Genomic DNA, 19,023 nt, shown 5'->3' with positions numbered 1-19,023 from the left:
CTTCTACTGGGCCTGCCAAAGCTTCAGATGATGATCGAAGATCATGCACCCATATTAATCATGTAATCGCCCTCCATGCAATTCCAGGCTCCTGACTTCTGTCTTGACAAGCTCCAGCCATTTGGGAGGAAAACCATCATATGAAAAATTATCTCTCTCTCTTTCTCTCTCTCTCTCTCTCTCTCTCACTCTCTGTCTCTCTCTCTTTCTCCCAAGCCTATGTGTCCATAAATTAAATAAATAAATGAAATTCCATATATGAAATCAATTTGTGTAACTTGTTTTTCCATAAACTTATGAGGAAGCCTCATGCCCACATAGCAACCTAGAAATATAGTATTTCATATGGATAGCACATACTCACTCATCTGTCTGCTGATGGGTACTTACATTGGCACTACTAGTGAGCATTTCTGTATGATTCATGGGGTGCCATCTCTCTCCACACAGAGATTTCATTCATTTGGATTTATACCCAGGATAGGGATTGCAGGATCCATAGCAGTTTAATTTAAAATTGTTTTATTCCTTTGATAATTATTTGTTTTTTTTTTTTGACAGGCAGAGTGGACATTGAGAGAGAGAGACAGAGAGAAAGGTCTTCCTTTTGCCATTGTTTCACCCTCCAATGGCCGTTGCAGCCAGCGCACTGCGGCCTTCACATTGCGCTGATCCGAAGGCAGGATTCAGGTGCTTTTCTTGGTATCCCAAGCAGGGTCAGGGCCCAAGCACTTAGGCCGTCCTCCACAGCACTCCCAGGCCAGAGAGCTGGCCTGGAAGAGGGGCAACTGGCACAGAATCTGGCCCCCGACTGGGACTAGAACCTGGTGTGCCATCGCCCCAAGGCAGAGGATTAGCCTATGGAGCCACGGCGCCGGCCTTGATAATTATTTGTTATACTATTCTGAGGAAAGCTCAATTTTTAGTTTGGATAAAACCTCTCCATTGTTTTCCATAATGGATGTAGTAACATATATTCCAGCAACACTGGATAAGTGTCCTCTTCTACCCACATCCTTGTCTACATGTCTTATCTTTTATTTAGAACAACTCAGCAAAATAAAATTCTGGTTTGTTTTTGGATAACATGTTTCACAATTCCATGAAACACCAAAAGCAAAAGTAAACAGAAACTTCATAGACAAAAAAATAAAAAAAAAAATAAAAAAAGAACAATCCTTTGGCTTATGGTGGGGGAATTTTTTTTTTTATTTGAGAGAGAGAGTTTCAGACAGAGGGAGAGACAGAGAGAAAGGTCTTCATTCTGCTGGTTCTTCTGGAAATGGCCTAAAGAGCTGTAGCTGAGAGCCAGGAGTTTCTCCCATCTCTCCCATGCAGGTGCAAGGGTCTGAGCTTTGTGGCCCCTTTCTAATGCTTTCCCAGGCCGTAGAAGAGAGCTGGCTTAGAAGAGGGGTATGTGGGACTCGAACCTGGCATGCATATGGGATTCTGGCACCACAAGCAGATGCTTAGCCCACTCTACCAAACAAACCCAAAACTTACTGTACAGCTAAGTACAACCAAACAACAAAAAAGTTAGAGGAATGCTTGATGCAAGATTTGCTGTTGTTGTTGATTTTGCTCTTTTACAATTTTTTTTACTCTGAAAAGTAAATGAACATGATCACAACACAAGTACAGTCAGAAGCATACAGAGAACACCCTGCAGGCTGCTTTTTCATCCCAAGATCATTAAAAATGGCTCCTCCCTACCAATATGTACACAAATACAAATCGTAAAAAAGGGAAAATACATACAAACTTTCCTTCCTGAAGTCCTTTTCAGATACAAGCAGAGCTGAATTTTTTTTTCCCTCCCTGTTGCAAACACACTTGATCTTGGTTGGGAGGTGCAGAGAGCGCGTCGTCGGCAGGGGGCGCTGCCGCGGGAGGCCGTGGCCTCTGCTCCATACTGATCACATTGAGATTCTGAGACCAGAATTGGAAGAAGAATAGGTCACTGCTGCCTTTTATTTACTTATTTTTTATGTTTTATTTTTCCTTTTCTGCTGTCGAGTCATCTTCATCATCTTCAGGTGCCCGTTTCCTGGAGCTGCCTCGGCCTGCTCCTCTTCGTCTCCATCCTCTTCCTCTCCATGGCGCTCTTCCTCCACGCCCTCCTCCTCTCCACCTTCTTCCTCTACCTCCTTATGGGTCTCCTACTCCCCCTTGTCCTCATGAGCGCTCCCATGTGGCAGGGGCGCCTCTTCGGTTCCCAGCCTTGTCCAGGACGTCCTTGTTCTCTGTAAGTCCTTGGTGGTGATCTGGGAGCGGGTGTCAGGCCAGGGTGGTCTGGTTTGACATGGCGAGAGTGCAGAGACTGGGGCCCAAGCTGCGGGATTCCATGGCAGCAGAGGCGGTGGATGAGTGGGGAGCTGGACCCCACAATAATGCAAAGATGGCGATTTATAGCAGTCTTTGACATTTTAAAATAACACCTGGGGTGGGATTCATGATGCAGCAGGTGAGGCTGTGGATTGCGATGCCCCAATCCACTGCAGTGGGCCTGTTGGAGTCCCGGACACTCCCCTTCCAATCAAGCTTCCTGGGAATGCATCTGCAAGGCAGCTGACGCTGGTCAAATCTTTTATCCCTGCCATGCATGCATCCCTGATGAATCCCTGGCTCCCACTTCTGCCCACCCCAGCCACAGCTGGGGCAGGAACTTGGAGGAATGAGTGATTATGTGGAAGACCTCCATCTGTCTTGCTCTAACTTGCTCATTCTGCCTGCTCTATTACTCTCTCTCTCTCTCTCTCTCTCTCTCTTTCTCTCCCCGACTCTTAAATAAACTAATGTGTCTTTTTACTTTGGAAGTTTATATTCATTAAATAATAGTGAAAAAAAATAAAGTAAGCCAATAAAAATAAATAAATAAATAAATAAAGAGGCATCCATTTTAAGAAGTGTGACAAACTCTGTCTATAGTTCTAATTTGCCTCTCCCAGATGATGAGTGATGTTAATCCCTTTTCAGATACTGGTTAGACATTCATAAGTCATATCAGGAAAAACACACGTGAAGGCAGTTTGCTGATACCAAATAGAGAAATTTTTTCTTTTGAATTTTGTCAGTCCTTAAGTCTGGCAGCTATTACTCCTTAAGAGTTATGTGGTTTAATATATATTTCTTATATATTTGCTTTGATTATATTGAGGAATGTTCCTTCTTTACCCAATTTGCTTAGAGTTTCCATCGTGAAAGGGTGTTGAATTTTATCGAATGCTTTCTCTGCATCAATTGAGATAATCATATGGTTTTTCTTCTGCAGTCTGTTAATGTGGTGAATCACATTGATTGATTTGCGAATGTTGAACCATCCCTGCATACCAGGGATGAATCCCACTTGGTCTGGGTGGATGATTTTTCTGATGTGTTGTTGTATTCTATTGGCGAGAATTCTATTGAGGATTTTTGCATCTATGTTCATCAGGGATATTGGTCTATAATTTTCTTTCAGTGTTGCATCTTTCTCTGGCTTAGGGATTAAGGTGATGCTGGCTTCATAGAAAGAATTTGGGGGGATTCCCTCTTTTTCGATTGTTCTGAATAGTTTGAGAAGAAATGGGATTAGGTCTTCTTTAAATGTCTGGTAGAATTCAGCAGTGAATCCATCTGGTCCTGGGCTTTTCTTTGTTGGGAGGGCCTTTATGACTGTTTCAATTTCTGTCTCAGTTATGGGTCTGTTTAGGTTTTCGATTTCTTCCTGGTTCAATTTAGGTAGGTTGCATGTGTCCAGGAATCTATCCATTTCTGATAGGTTTCCCTGTTTGCTGGCATACAAGTCCTTGTAGTAATTTCTGATGATTCTTTTTATTTCTGTGGTGTCTGTTGTTACATTTCCTTTTTCATCTCTGATTTTATTGATTTGGGTCTTTTCTCTTCTTTTTTTAGTTAGTTGGGCCAATGGGGTGTCAATTTTGTTTATTTTTTCAAAAAACCAGCTCCTCGTTTGGCTGATTTTTTGTAATGTTTTTCTTGATTCAATCCTGTTGATTTCTTCTCTGATTTTAATTATTTCTCTTCTCCTACTAGATTTGGGTCTGGTTTGCTGTAGGTTTTCTAGATCCTTGAGGTGAATAGAAAGCTCATCTATTTGGTGCCTTTCCAATTTCTTGATGTAGGCACCTATTGATATAAACTTTCCTCTTAACACTGCTTTTGCTGTATCCCATAAGTTTTGATATGTTTGTTGTTATCCTCATTTACTTCCAGAAAGTTTTTGATTTCTCTTTTGATTTCTTGAATGACCCATTGTTCATTCAGGAGCATGTTGTTCAGTCTCCATGTGTTTGCATACTTTCTGGGGTTTCCTGAGTTGCTAATTTCCAGCTTCATTCCGCTGTGGTCTGAGAAGCTGCATGGTATGATTCTAATTCTTTTAAATTTGCTGAGACTTGCTTTATGGCCTAGTATGTGATCAATCCTAGAGAAGGTTCCATGCACTGCTGAGAAGAATGTAAAGTCTGTAGATGTAGGATTGAAAGTTCTGTAGATATCTGTTAGATCCATTTGGGCAATAGTGTCGATTAAATCTGCTGTTTCCTTGTTGATCTTCTGTCCGGATGATCTGTCTATTTCTGAGAGTGGAGTATTGAAGTCCCCAGTACTATTGTATTGGAATCTAAATCTCCCTTTAAGTCCCTTAACATATCTTTTAAATAGACCGGTGCCCTGTAATTAGGTGCGTATAAATTTATAATAGTTACATCTTCCTGTTGAATTGAACCCTTAATCATTATATAGTGCCCCTCTTTGTCTCTCTTAACAGTTTTTGATTTAACTTTATTTTGTCTGATATTAATATGGCTACACCTGCTTTTTTTGGTTTCTGTTGGCATGGAATATCTTTTTCCAACCTTTCACTTTCAGTCTGCATGCATCTTTGTTAAAGAGATGTGTTTCTTGTAGGCAACAAATAGTTGGATTTTGACCTTATGACAATCAGCCAGTCTGTGTCTTTTAACTGAAGAGTTAAGTCCATTAGTGTTTAATGTGACTATTGATACATACTGACTTTGCCCTGACATTTTCCTGGAGATATGTTCTAGTATATGCTTTGAGCTTCCCATGCTCTTTTACTGGTAGGTGTTCTTCCATTACCTTCTTTCATATTGATGGCCGTGTTTCTGTGTTTCTGAGTGTAGCACATCTTTAAGTATCTTTTGCAGGACTGCATGAGTGGCGGCAAAGTCTTTCAATTTCTGTTTGCTATGAAAGGTCTTTATTTCAACTTCATTCACAAATGAGAGTTTGGCAGGATATAATATTCTGGGCTGGCAATTTTTCTCTCTTAGCACCTGTTAAGCCCCATTTTAGAACAGCATCATTGAATAAAGGGATGTGCATTCAAGTTCTGGCTGCTCTGCTTCTGATTCAGTGCCCTTGTATTATGCCTGCCAAAGCATCAGATGATGATCCAAGTTCATGCACCTGTATTAATCATGTAATCGCCCTCCATGGAATTCCAGGCTCCTGACTTCTGCTTTGACAAGCCCCAGCCATTCAGCCATTTGGAAGGGAACCAGCAGATGAAAGATTTTCTCTCTCTCTCTCTCTCTTCCTTTCTTCTCATCACTATGTCTCAAAAATAAATAGATAAATGAATTCTATATATGAAATTAATTTGTGTAAATCTTGTTTTTCCATAAACTTATGAGGAAGACTCATGCCCACATAGCAAGCTAGAAATATAATATTTCATATGCATAGCACATACTCACTCATCTGTCTGCCGATGGGTACTTACACTGTTTCCATACATTGGCACTATGAGTCAGAATTGCTGTATAATTATTCATGGGGTGCCTTTTCTCTCTACACAGAGATTTCATTCATTTGGATTTATACCCAGGATAGGGATTGCAGGATATATAGCAGTTTTAATTTAAAATTGCTTTATTCCTTTGATAATTATTTGTTATACTATTCTGAGGAAAGCTAAATTTTAGTTTGGATAAAACCTCTCCATTGTTTTCCATAAGGGATGTAGTAACATATATTCCAGCAACACTGGATAAGTGTCCTCTTCTACCCACATCCTTGTCTACATTTCTTATCTTTTTTTTTAGAACAACAGCAAAATAAAATTCTGGTTTCTTGTTGGATAATATGTTTCACAAGTCCATCAAACACCAAAAGAAAAAAGTAAACAGAAACTTCATAGACAAAAAAAGAACAATCCTTTGGCTTATGGTGGGGGAATTTTTTTTATTTGAGAGAGAGTTACAGACAGAGGGAGAGACAGAGAGAAAGGTCTTCATTCTGCTGGTTTTTCTGGAAATGGCCTAAAGAGCTGTAGCTGAGAGCCAGGAGTTTCTCCCATCTCTCCCATGCAGGTGCAAGGGTCTGAGCTTTGGGGCCCCTGTAGCAGAGAGCTGGCCTAGAAGAGGGGTATGTGGGACTCGAACCTGGCATGCATATGGGATTCTGGCACCACAAGCAGATGCTTAGCCCACTCTACCAAACAAACCAAAACCTAACTGTACAGTTAAGTACAAACAAAAAAAAAGTTAGAAGAACGCTTGATGCAAGATTTTCTGCTGTTGTTGATTTTGCTCTTTTACAGTTTTTTTTTCTCCTCTGAGATGTAAATGAACATGGTCACAGCACAAGTACAGTCAGAAGCATACAGAGAACACCCTGCAGGCTGCTTTTTCATCCCAAGATCATTAAAAATGGATGCTCCCTAACAATATGAACAAAAATGCAAATCGTAAAAAAGGTAGAAATACAAAGGAACTTTCCCTCCTGAAGTACTTTTCAGATAAAAGCAGAGCTGAATTTTTTTTCCCTACCCTGTTGCAAACACACTTGATCTTGGTTGGGAGGTGCAGAGAACGCGTCGTCGGCAGGGGGCGCTGCCGCGGGCGGCCGCGGCCTCTGCTCCAAAGTGATCACGTTGAGATTCAGAGGCCAGAAGTGGAAGAGGTCTAGGTCACTGCTGCTTTTTATTTACTTATTTTTTTTTATGTTTTATTTTTCCTTTTCTGCTGTCGAGTCATCTTTATGATCTTCAGGTGCCCGTTTCCTGGAGCTGCCTCGGCCTCCTCCCCACGTAACCATCCTCTTCCTCTCCATGGCCCTCTTCCTCCACGCCCTCCTCCTCTCCACCTTCTTCCTCTACCTCCTTGTGCGCCTCCTACTCCCCATTGTCCTCATGAGGGCTCCTATTTGGCAGGGGCGTCTCTTCGGTTCCCAGCTTCATCCATTTCTGCCTTGACTAGCTCCATCCATTCAGCCATTTGGGAAGGGAACCAGCAGATGAAAAATTTTCTCTCTCTCTCCTTCACTCTCTCTCCCTCTCTCTCTAATCTCTTTCTCCCTTTCTCCCCATCACTGTGTCAATAAATAAATTAAAGAAAGAAATAAATGAAATTCTACATAGGAAATTAATTTGTGTTAAATGTTTTCCATAGACCTATGAAGTAGCCTCATGCATACAATGTCACATAGAAATATACTATTTCAAATGGATAACACATTCGGACTCATCCATCTGTCAATGGGTACTTACACTCTTTCCATACACTGGGATTACTAGTGAGCATTGCTGCACTATACATGTGGTTCCATCTCTCTCTACAAAGAGATTTGGTTTCTTTGGATTTATACCCAGGAGAGGGATTGTAGGATCTGTACCAGTTTTAATTTAAAATTGCTTTATACTCTCATAATTGTTTGCTATCATATTATGAGGAAAGCTAAATTTTTATTTTTGGTAAAACCTCTCCATCGTTTTCTGCAATGGCTGTAGTAACAAACATTCCCGCAAAGTACTTGGGTCTCTGAGCTTTTATAGCTATTTGGGGAGTGAGCCAGCTGATGGTTGATCTCTCTCTGTCTCTCTCTCTCTCTATCTCCTCTGCCTTTGTCTCTTTCTAACTCTGCCTTTCAAATAAAATCAATAAATCTTAAAAGAAGGTAGTTGAAACCCTGCCACTCTCACGAGCAATCTAGTTTGATATTTCAACTACTGGAATCTATATGTCCCATCTCTTTCTTTTTTTTTTTTTTTTTTTTTGACAGGCAGACTGGACAGTGAGAGAGAGACAGAGAGAGAAAGGTCTTCCTTTGCCGTTGGTTCACCCTCCAATGGCCGCCGCTGCAGCCGGCGCACCGCGCTGATCCGAAGGCAGGAGCCAGGATCCAGGTGCTTTTCCTGGTCTCCCATGGGGTGCAGGGCCCAAGCACCTGGGCCATCCTCCACTGCACTCCCTGGCCATAGCAGAGAGCTGGCCTGGAAGAGGGGCAACCGGGACAGAATCCGGCGCCCCAACCGGGACTAGAACCCGGTGTGCCGGCGCCGCAAGGTGGAGGATTAGCCTATTGAGCCACGGCGCCGGCTCCCCATCTCTTTCTAAAAGGCTTTTGACCATGAACCAGCAGATATGACCTCTCTGTCCCTCTGGATGGAATTCCAGGCTCCTGATTTCTGCCTTGACAGACCCCAGCAATTCGACCATTTTGGAAGGGAAGCAGCAGATGAAATTTTCTCTCTTTCTCTCTCTCTCTCTTTTCTTTCTTTCTCCCCATCACTATGTGACAATAAATAAATATATTTAAATAAAGAAATGAAAATCTATATATGAAATTCATTTGTGTGAATCTTACTTTTCCATAAAGCTTATGAAGTATCCTCATGCACACATTTAATATAGAAACATAATATTTCATATGGATAGCACACTCTTCTGTACTAAAACTGTTTCCATACATTGGCAATACTGGTGAGCATTGCTGTATTAAACATGGGGTGACATCTCTGTCCACACAGAGATTTCATTTCCTTTGCATTTGTACTCAGAATAGGGATTGTAGCACTTATAATAGTTTTTATTTAAAATTCTTTTATCTATTTGATAATTATTTGTATAATATTCTGAGGAAATCTAATTTTTTATTTTTGGTAAAACCTCTCCATCATTTTCTGCAATGGCTGTAGTAACATATATTCCAGCAACACTGGATAAATGTCCACTTCTACCCACATGCTTGTCTACACAATTCATCTTTTATTTTAGAACAACTCAGCAAATAAATTCCAGTAGAACATAGAAACACAAAGTGAAATATATTGTTTGAGTACTCATCATAGCATTAAGTCTCAATGTACAGCACATTAAGGACAGAGATCCTACATGAGGAGTATGTGCACAGTGACTCCTGTTGTTGACTTTACCAATTGACACTCCTGTTTATGGCATCAGTAATCTCCCTATGCACCAGTCATGAGTTTCCAAGGCTATGGAAGCCCCTTGAGTTCTCCGACTCTTATCTTGTTTAGACAAGGTCATAGTCAAAGTGGTGGTTCTCTCCTCCCTTCAGAGAAAGGTACCTGCTTCTTTGAAGACCTGTTCTTTCCACTGGGATCTCACTCACAGAGATCTTTCATTTAGGTTTTTTTTTTTTTTTTTTGCCAGAGTGTCTTGGCTTTCCATGCCTGAAATACTCTCATGGGCTTTTCAGCCAGATCAGAATGCCTTTAGGGCTGATTCTGAGGCCAGAGTGTTGTTTAGGACATCCACCATTCTATGAGTCTGCTGAGTTTCTCGCTTCCCATGTTGGATCACTCTCCCCTTTATTTATTCTATCGGTTAGTATTAGCAGTTACTAGACTTCTTTATGTGCTTCCTTTAACTCTTAGTCCTTTCATTATGATCAATTGTGAACTGAAATTGATCACTTGGACTAGTGAGATGGCATTGGTACATGCCACCTTGATGGGATTAAATTGGGGTCCCCTGGTATATTTCTAACTCTACCATTTGGGGCAAGTCAGCTTGAGCATGTCCAAAATTGTACATCTCTTCCCTCTCTTACTCCTACTCTTATGTTTAACAGGGATCACATTTCAGTTAAATTTCAACACTTAAGAATAACTGTGTATTAATTACAGAATTAAACCAGTCATATTAAGTAGAACAGACAAAAAAATACTACTAAGAGAGATAATGTATTAAGTTGTTCATTAACAGTCAGGGCTATGCTGATCAAGTTACCGTTTCTCATAGTGTCGATTTCACTTCAACAGGTTTCCTTTTTGGTGTTCAGTCAGTTGTCACCAATCAGGGAGAACATATGGTATTTGTCCCTTTGGGACTGGCTTATTTCACTCAGCATGATGTGTTCCAGATTCCTCCATGTTGTTGCAAATGACTGGATTTCATTGTTTCTTACTGCAGTATAGTATTCTAAAGAGTACATATCCCATAATTTCTTTATCCAGTCTACCATTGATGGGCATTTAGGTTGGTTCCAGGTCTTGGCTATTGTGAATTGAGCTGCAATAAACATTAGGGTGCAGACCGCAATTTTGTTTGCCAATTTAAATTCCTTTGGGTAAATTCCAAGGAGGGGGATGGCTGGGTCGAACGGTAGGGTTATCTTCATGTTTCTGAGGAATCTCCAGACTGACTTCCACAGTGGCTTGACCAGTTTGCATTCCCACCAACAGTGGGTTAGTGTCCCTTTTTCCCCACATCCTCTCCAGCATCTGTTGTTGGTAGATTTCTGCATGTGAGCCATTCTAACCGGGGTGAGGTGAAACCTCATTGTGGTTTTGATTTGCATTTCCCTGATTGCTAATGACCTTGAACATTTTTTCATGTGCCTGTTGGCCATTTGGATTTCCTCTTTTGAAAAATGTCTATTGAGGTCCTTGGCCCATCTCTTAAGTGGGTTGTTGGTTTTGTTTTTGTGGAGTTTCTTGATCTCTTTGTAGATTCTGGTTATTAACCCTTTATCTGTTGCATAGTTTGCAAATATTTTTTCCCATTCTGTCGGTTGTCTCTTCACTCTCCTGACTGTTTCTATTGCAGTACAGAAACTTCTCAATTTGATGCAATCCCAATAGTTGATTTTAGCTTTGACTGCCTGTGCCTCCTGGGTTTTTCCTGAAATTCTTTGCCTGTGCCAATATCTTGAAGGGTTTCTCCAATGTTCTCTAATAACTTGATGGTGTCAGGTCGTAGATTTAGGTCTTTAATCCATGTTGAGTGGATTTTTGTGTAAGGTGTAAGGTAGGGGTCTTGCTTCATGATTCTGCACGTGGAAATCCAATTTTCCAAGCACCATTTATTGAATTGACTGTCCTTGCTCCAGGAATTAGTTTTAGATCCTTGTAGAATTATTTATTTTATTTGAAAGGCAGAGCTACAGAGAGAAAGGCAGAAACAGAGAGAGACACAGAGAGAGAGAGAGAGGGAGGGAGGGAGGGAGGGAGGGAGGGAAACCAACCATCAGCTGGCTCACTCCCCAAATGGCCATAATGGCCACAGCTTGGCTGATCCAAAGCCAGGAGACAGGAGCTTCTTCTGGGTCTCCCATGAGGGTTCAGAGGCCCAAGTCCTTGGGCCATCCTCTGCTACTTTCCCAGGTGAACAAGCAGGGAGCTGGTTCAGAAGTGGTGCAGCTGGCACTCAGGCAGTGGCTACACCTGCTATGCCACAGTGCTGAAATGGAGTTGACACTTTTGTATCCCAGGATGTTCACCAGCATAAAGTTGTAATCAGGGGTCAGGTGGGACTAGAAGCCAGGCACCCTGAAATGATCTGTAGGTGTCTTACCTCCTAGTTTAACTGCTAGGTGAGATTTGGGACCTATAAAGTCTTTGAAGTTCCCTTGATTTTACAGAAACACACACACAGGAGTGACACAGTAGCAAGGCCAACAGCACTAAGGTATGATCATGGGCCAGATGTCCTCAGCTAAACTGTGGGTGCTGAGCACCTTTTACAGAGTGTCCTGAGCTAGAATTTTTCTGCAGAGAATTCAGTGACTGATGAGGTTTAAACACCCTCAGGTGGTGACCAATGAAGTTGTAACCAGACACCCTCAGATGATATCTCACTTATTCTAATTTGGCACATTGAAATGCCTTTTTCACTTTCTATATACCTTGAATATTAGGACTTACATTGCAACTTGTCACAATTGATTATTTTGATATGGTCATTACTGAGCAGCTAGGATTTCCTAGCTTGTGTAGATAAAATTTAATCTTATTGATTATTTGATTCTCTTCATTTGGAAGACTTTTCTAAGCATGTGTACAGGCTGTTTGATTCTGCAGCATGAGATCTAGGCAGGGCCTGAATAACACTTTTGAGTGGTGATTGGGCTGGAAATGAAATGGGGACCAGTGCCTACCTTTCAGTCTGTGTGCCCTCTAGCACTGTGTCCCTCCATTGGACACAATGATAGGACCTCTCATCAGGGTCACATCACCACCACAAATGAAAATTTAAGCATGCACTAGTGATCCACAGGAGAATGGAATTCCTCTCTCCAATAGGCATGAGCACCACCCTGAGGAGGGGCTTTAAAAGGCAGATGCAGCACATCTTTGAATCCCTTTTTCTACTTGTGGTTGTGTGATTTTCTTTTTTTATGATTTTCTTTATTTTACTTGGGAGGTAGAGTTTGAGACAGTAAGAGGGAGAGATGGAGAGAAATGTCTTCCCTATGTTGGTTTGCTCCCCAAATGGCTGCAATAGCTAGAGCTGCACCAATCTGAAGCCAGGAGACAGGCACCTCTTTCTGGTCTTCCAAATGAGGGCAGAGGCCCAAGTATCCAGGCCATCCTCCACTGCTTTCCCAGGCCACAGCAGAGAGCTGGATTGGAAGTGGAGCAGCTGGGGCTAGAATCAGCGCCCATATGTGAAGCCTGTGCTGCAGGCAGAGGATTAACCTACTGCACCACTGTGCTGGGCCTGGCTGTGTGATTTTCATCATTTAGCATTGGAGCATGGGTGTGTCATGGTTGGCCATTCCCTAACACCATGGCTGATCTCTACTCAGGTTTGCAGTTTTAGGCAACATTTTGAGCTGCACACACAGAATTTTCCACATGAGGCTGCCCTTCTCACCTCATGGAACTTACAATTTAGACAAGGCAGGCTAGAAAATAAATCTTTCTAAAAACATGGGGCCGGCATTTTGGTGTAATGGGATGCCACCATCCCATTAGGGCACTGGTTCACATCCTGTCTGTTCCACTTCTGATCCAGAACCCTACCAATGAGCCAGGGTAAGCAGTGAAGGATGGCACATGTACTTGGACCTCTGCACCCATGTGGGAAACTCAGATAACTCTCCTGGCTCCTGACTTCTGCCTGAACCATCACAGGTAATGGCAGCCATTTGGGAGTGAACCAGCAGAATGAAGACATCTCGCCAACTCTCCCACTCTCTGTCTGTAACTCTTTTTCAAATAAACACAAATAAATGTTTCAAAATAAAGAAATAGCAGGTATGAAATGCATTATTTCATAAAGAAGCTTTTTTTTTCCCATTCACTCTTCATTGCAGAAGGTCAGAGTTAATGCATTGTGATGGTGCAGCCTGTAAGAACTGAAAATACTGAGAAAGCTCTCCAGGCATAAAATTCTCCATGCAGTGAATGAAATTTTGTCTGGAATTAACTTTACAAGGAGAAAGGTGTACAACATCTTAACTTTACAAGGAGAAAGGTGTACAACATCTTCGAAGGCATGGAGTGCCGCGGCTCTCCGCTGGTGGTCATCAGCCTGGGGAAGATCGTCCTGGAGGATGGCACGCTTCATGTCACCGAAGGCTTTGGGCGCTACATCCCCCGGAAGCCCTTCCCTGACTTTGTTTACAAGCTTATCAAGGCCAGGAGCAGGCTGGCGGAGCTAAGAGGCGTGCCCCGCGGCCTGTACGACGGACCCGTGTGCGAGGTGTCCATGACGCCCAGGACGGCCACTCCCGCTTCCTCGGCCAAGATGTCGCCCGCCAAGCAGCAGGTCCCGCCTGTCCGCAACCTGCACCAGTCTGGATTCAGCTTGTCTGGGGCACAGATCGATGACAACATTCCCCGCCGCACCACCCAGCGCATCTTGGCGCCCCCCGGCGGCCGTGCCAACATCACCAGCCTGGGCTAGAGCTCCTGGCCCCACCGGCTGCCTGGGGACGGGGATGGGACACCTGAGGACATTCTGAGACTTCCTTCCTTCCTTTTCTTTCCTTTTTTTTTAAAGAGCCTGTGATAGTTACTGTGGGGCAGCCAGTTCATGGGGCGCCCTGTGGGGCCCTGCTCCGCTGCCACGCGGAGCTCCCGGTGTGGCTCACTGCTTCCCTAGGCATCCACCCACCCGTACACAGAACCGCATCCAACACTCAGACATGCACCACAAAGCAAATCACCAAGAGGGGTCTGCATCGCGAACCTCTGCTGTACTCCGTAGCATCTGCCTTTCACTGAGGGAAGAGAAAGTGAACTGCCCAGAGCTGCCTTCTGCTTTTCTTTAAAAAAAAAAAAAAATATATATATATATATATATATTTTTAATTAAAAGTTTTCTTTGTGGGGCTGGGGAGGTTCTGGGAGTGGGAGAGTTATCTTTTTTTTTTTTAATAGTCCATTGGAAAGTCTAATTTAATATTAACACAGGGGTTTGAACTGGACATCCTAATGATACAATTACATAACCATCGCGCTGAGTCAGGGGGTTGGCAGAGGGGTCGCGTGGGGCCTCCACACATCCCCTGCCATCATTTTCTGGATCAGATGTGTTCAATGGGCAGGTGTTCTTTTTTTGGCCTCGTTTTTGCTGCATACCGAATCTTTTGAGGATTCTCTTCTCTCTCCACCATTTTCTTGTGTGTGAGTACTGCATTCTCTCTCTGCCTCTAGCTTTTTCATTCATGAACATTTTCACGTCTCTCTTCTCGTTGTGTTTTCTCTGGCCCTCGCCTCTGAGACAGTGGATGTCTCTTCTTCTCTGGCTGTCTTTCCACCTCACCCAGTCTCCCATTTTACGGTGGTCCCAGGAACTGCCCGGAAGGACTCCAGCTTTGCCACTGTTGCCATGGTAATCTGTCATCCTAGTCCATGTAAGACTGGTGCTACCCTCTGCCATCGCGAGGCCACACATTTGAATCTGAGACCCTGGTCAGGCGCAGGGTCAGGCGCAGGGCCAGGCTGGGTTGCACTGCCCACGCGATCGCACATGGGCCTAGAATGGAACCGCAAACAGCGCCCAGATGCGGAAGTTGGAGGCTGCACACCTTGCGCAGGTTTCCTCTGGGCAATGCTGATTGGCTGAAGTCACAGACCCGTAGGTCCAGCCTCGTAACCCAGTTGAGCCAACGGCCAATGGCGACTACCTGCTTAGAGTGCTAAGCCAGCAGGGGTCTGGCCCCCCGGTCCTGCAGTTTCCTGGGCATGTATCTAGACCACACTGAGGCTCCTCACCTTGGGGAGAACAAAAAGTTTTTTTTGTTTTGTTTTGTTTTGTCCAATTATTTCTAAAGACATAATGCAATATAGGGAGGCCTTATAAATTCAGAAAACCCTTGGATATTTTGACCTAAGTTCGTTTTACTTTGCAAGAGGAAAAGTCAGTTTTAGCACTGCTACTACGTCACATCGACTCTGTTTTGGGGAGAAAACGTTACCAGTTAGACGTGTGTGCCCCTCAGAGACCTAGGGTGACCCCGGCTCCTTGTCTCAGTGACACTTTCCCACCGGCTCCCTCCTCCGTGTCCAGTCCTGTCCTTGCTGACTTGTGTGGCAGGGCCTTCCAGCTGTGCCCGCGGGTTGTTAGGAACAATGCTGTGCTCACAGGCTTCTGTAAAGCCAGATCCGCTGTCCTAACGTGTAACATCCCAAAGTAGGCCATCACACCATCCACTTGCCTCTCCTCATGTTATGCCTTTGGGGTTATGGTTGGGGTGTGGAACTTTGTTGTTATTGTTTTATTTGTTATTTTAAAGGTAAATTGCACTTTTTAAAAAATAATTGGTTGACTTAATATATTTGCTTCTTTTTTCCCTCACCTTCACTTAGAGAAAATTTGAACAAGTTGGAAAAAAAGTTTTGTTTCAATTCTAAGAAACACTTGCAGCTCTTCAGTATTCACTTGAGTCTTCCTATTTTTTTTTCCTGTACCAGATCATGGCAATTTTGGTTGTTCAATTGTTTTCTTAAGAAACAATTTAAAACCTGAAAATTCCCCAGGCTGTGTAAGCATGTTTACTTGTTGGCTTGCTTTGTGTGTGTGTTCAATGAATGTCATATGTAAACGCTAAAATAAACTGACAGTGTCTCAGAACTGATTAACTGCAGTGACTTGGTGCTCTAAAACAGTGTAGGATTGAATAATAGATGGTTTTTAATCCTTGAAATTGAAATTGTGATGTGACCCCTGAGTGGAGGAACTTTCAGTGCTAATGCTGATAATGTGTGTAGCCCGAAGACTACTTTTTTTTTTTGTAACCACTGTCTTAATGTCAAAATAATTATGGTAAAATACAAGTCTCGTGTTTATGATTCCTTAAGAACTCTGTGTTATATTACCATGGAACGCCTAATAAAGCAAAACGTGGTTGTTAAAAAAAAAAAAAAAGAACTGAAAATACTGAGAAAGCTCTCCAGGCATAAAATTCTCAATGCAGCGAATGAGATTTTGTCTGGAATTAACTTAACAAGGAGAAAGGTGTGGGTGGCCACATGGCCCAACCACCAGTGTCAAGCTCCACCCCCTTCCTAATGAGATTCCCTGTTCCTACTTCCCTCCCTGCCCCTGGGCAAAGTTTTAAAAGGACCTGTTCCTAAACATGTCTCTCTCTTTCTCTCTCCATTGCTAGCACCAGGACCATCTCCATCCCTATCCACATCTCCATCTCCTGACCTCTGTCTCTGTCTCTGTCTCTCCCTTATGCTTTCATACTGCCTCTTTTCCATCATTGCCCCTTCCCTCCAACCTGTCAGGTTTCCCCCAATAAACTCTTTCTCTAAAAAAAGAAAGAGAGAGAGAGAGAGAGAGAGAGAGAGAGGAAATATATGAGAGAGAGAGAAGGCTGCCACAACAACAAAAAGAAAGTTCTGAGCCTGCATGGAGGGTGATTGTGTTAGAGTGGAAATAAAATGTCAGCCTACTGTGGGACTCTCAACTCCTGAATGTGTGCTTTTAACCATATCTTGAGAACAATAAATTTCCTTTAAGGAACACAAGGGTTTTTACATATTTACAGACTTAAATGTAGTCTCCATCAAAAATCATCAAAATAAGCTTGCTAGACATATATGAAACTGTGAAGTAATTTAATTAAACACACAGGGAGTTGAGAAGCGTATCTCAGCACAAATGTATTAAACCACATAACTCTTAAGGAGTAATAGCTGCCAGACTTAAGGACTGACAAAATTCAAAAGAAAAAATTTCTCTATGTGGTATCAGCAAAGTGCCTTCACGTGTGTTTTTCCTGATACGACTTATGAATGTCTAACCAGTATCTGAAAAGGGATTAACATCACTCATCATCTGGGAGAGGCAAATTAGAACTATAGACAGAGTTTGTCACACTTCTTAAAATGGATGCCTCTTTATTTATTTATTTTTATTGGCTTACTTTATTTTTTTTCACTATTATTTAATGAATATAAACTTCCAAAGTAAAAAGACACATTAGTTTATTTAAGAGTCGGGGAGAGAAAGAGAGAGAGAGAGAGAGAGAGAGAGAGAAATGGAGCAGGCAGAATGAGCAAGTTAGAGAGAGACAGATGGAGGTCTTCCACATACTCACTCATTCCTCCAAGTTCCTGCCCCAGCTGTGGCTGGGGTGGGCAGAAGTGGGAGCCAGAAATTCTTCAGGGATGCATGCATGGCAGGGATCCAAGGTTTGACAATTGTCAGCTGCCTTGCAGATGCATTCCCAGGAAGCTTGATTGGAAGGGGAGTGTCCGGGACTCCAACAGGCCCACTGCAGTGGATTGGGGCATCGCAATCCCCAGCCTCACCTGCTGCATCTTGAACACCACCCGAGGTGTTATTTTAAAATGTCAAAGACTGCTATAAATCGCCATCTTTGCATTGTTGTGGCGTCCAGCTCCCCACTCATCCAACGCCTCTGCTGCCATGGAATCCCGCAGCTTGGGCCCCAGTCTCTGCACTCTCGCCATGACAAAGCAGACCACCCTGGCCTGACACCCACTCCCAGACCACCACCAAGAACTTACTGAGAACAAGGACGTCCTGGAGGAGGCTGACAACGGAAGAGACGGCCCTGCCAAATGGGAGCGCTCATGAGGACAATGGGGAGTAGGAGGCGCACAAGGAGGTAGAGGAAGAAGGTGGAGAGGAGGAGGGCATGGAGGAAGAGGGCCATGGAGAGGAAGAGGATGGAGAGGAAGGGAAGGAGGCCGAGGCAGCTCCAGGAAACGGGCACCTGAAGATGATGAAGATGACTCAACAGCAGAAAAGGAAAAATAAAACATAAAACATAAGTAAATAAAAGGCAGCAGGGACCTAGTCCTCTTCCACTTCTGGTCTCAGAATCTCAACGTGATCACTTTGGAGCAGAGGCTGCGGCCGCCCGCGGCAGCGCCCCCTGCCGACGACGCGCTCTCTGCACCTCCCAACCAAGATCAAGTGTGTTTGCAACAGGGAGGGAAAAAAAAAATTCAGCTCTGCTTGTATCTGAAAAGGACTTCAGGAAGGAAAGTTTGTATGTATTTTCCCTTTTTTACGATTTGTATTTGTGTACATATTAGTAGGGAGCAACCATTTTTAATGATCTTGGGATGAAAAAGCAGCCTGCAGGGTGTTCTCTGTATGCTCCTGACTGTACTTGTGTTGTGACCATGTTCATTTACATTTCAGAGTAAAAAAAACTGTAAAAGAGCAAAATCAACAACAACAGCAAATCTTGCATCAAGCATTCCTCTAACTTTTTTGTTGTTTGGTTGTACTTAGCTGTACAGTAAGTTTTGGGTTTGTTTGGTAGAATGGGCTAAGCATCTGCTTGTGGTGCCAGAATCCCATCTGCATGCCAGGTTCTAGTCCCACATACCCCTTTTCTAAGCCAGCTCTCTGCTACGGCCCTAGAAAGCATTAGAAAGGGGCCCCAAAGCTCAGACCCTTGCACCTGCATGGGAGAGATGGGAGAAACTCCTGGCTCTCAGCTACAGCTCTTTAGGCCATTTCCAGAAGAACCAGCAGAATGAAGACCTCTCTCTCTGTCTCTCCCTCTGTCTGAAACTCTCTCTCTCAAATAAAA

General features: G+C 43.2%; 1 long non-coding RNA gene and 1 pseudogene across 2 annotated transcripts; one reads left to right on the top strand and one right to left on the bottom strand.

Moving 5' to 3' along the window:
* Window positions 1-2,076: 2,076 nt before the first annotated feature.
* LOC149120499 (dihydropyrimidinase-related protein 2 pseudogene) lies at window positions 2,077-14,252 on the top strand (annotated as a pseudogene). Its single transcript, XR_016225605.1, has 2 exons — window positions 2,077-2,245; window positions 13,312-14,252. The product of XR_016225605.1 is annotated as a dihydropyrimidinase-related protein 2 pseudogene (transcript).
* A 42-nt stretch (window positions 14,253-14,294) lies between these two features.
* LOC149120498 (uncharacterized) lies at window positions 14,295-18,128 on the bottom strand. The gene is made up of 2 exons (XR_016226304.1): window positions 17,984-18,128; window positions 14,295-15,217 (listed from the first exon to the last, which is right to left on the bottom strand). It is a non-coding gene; the product is annotated as an uncharacterized LOC149120498 (long non-coding RNA).
* Between the last annotated feature and the right edge of the window lie 895 nt (window positions 18,129-19,023).

This window comes from Oryctolagus cuniculus, chromosome 19 (assembly GCF_051225735.1).
Source record: "Oryctolagus cuniculus isolate XC-2025 breed Fujian yellow rabbit chromosome 19, ASM5122573v1, whole genome shotgun sequence".
NCBI lineage: Eukaryota > Metazoa > Chordata > Mammalia > Lagomorpha > Leporidae > Oryctolagus > Oryctolagus cuniculus.
Note: the sequence above shows the minus strand (reverse complement) of the source record. Positions and strands in the feature narration are given on the sequence as shown.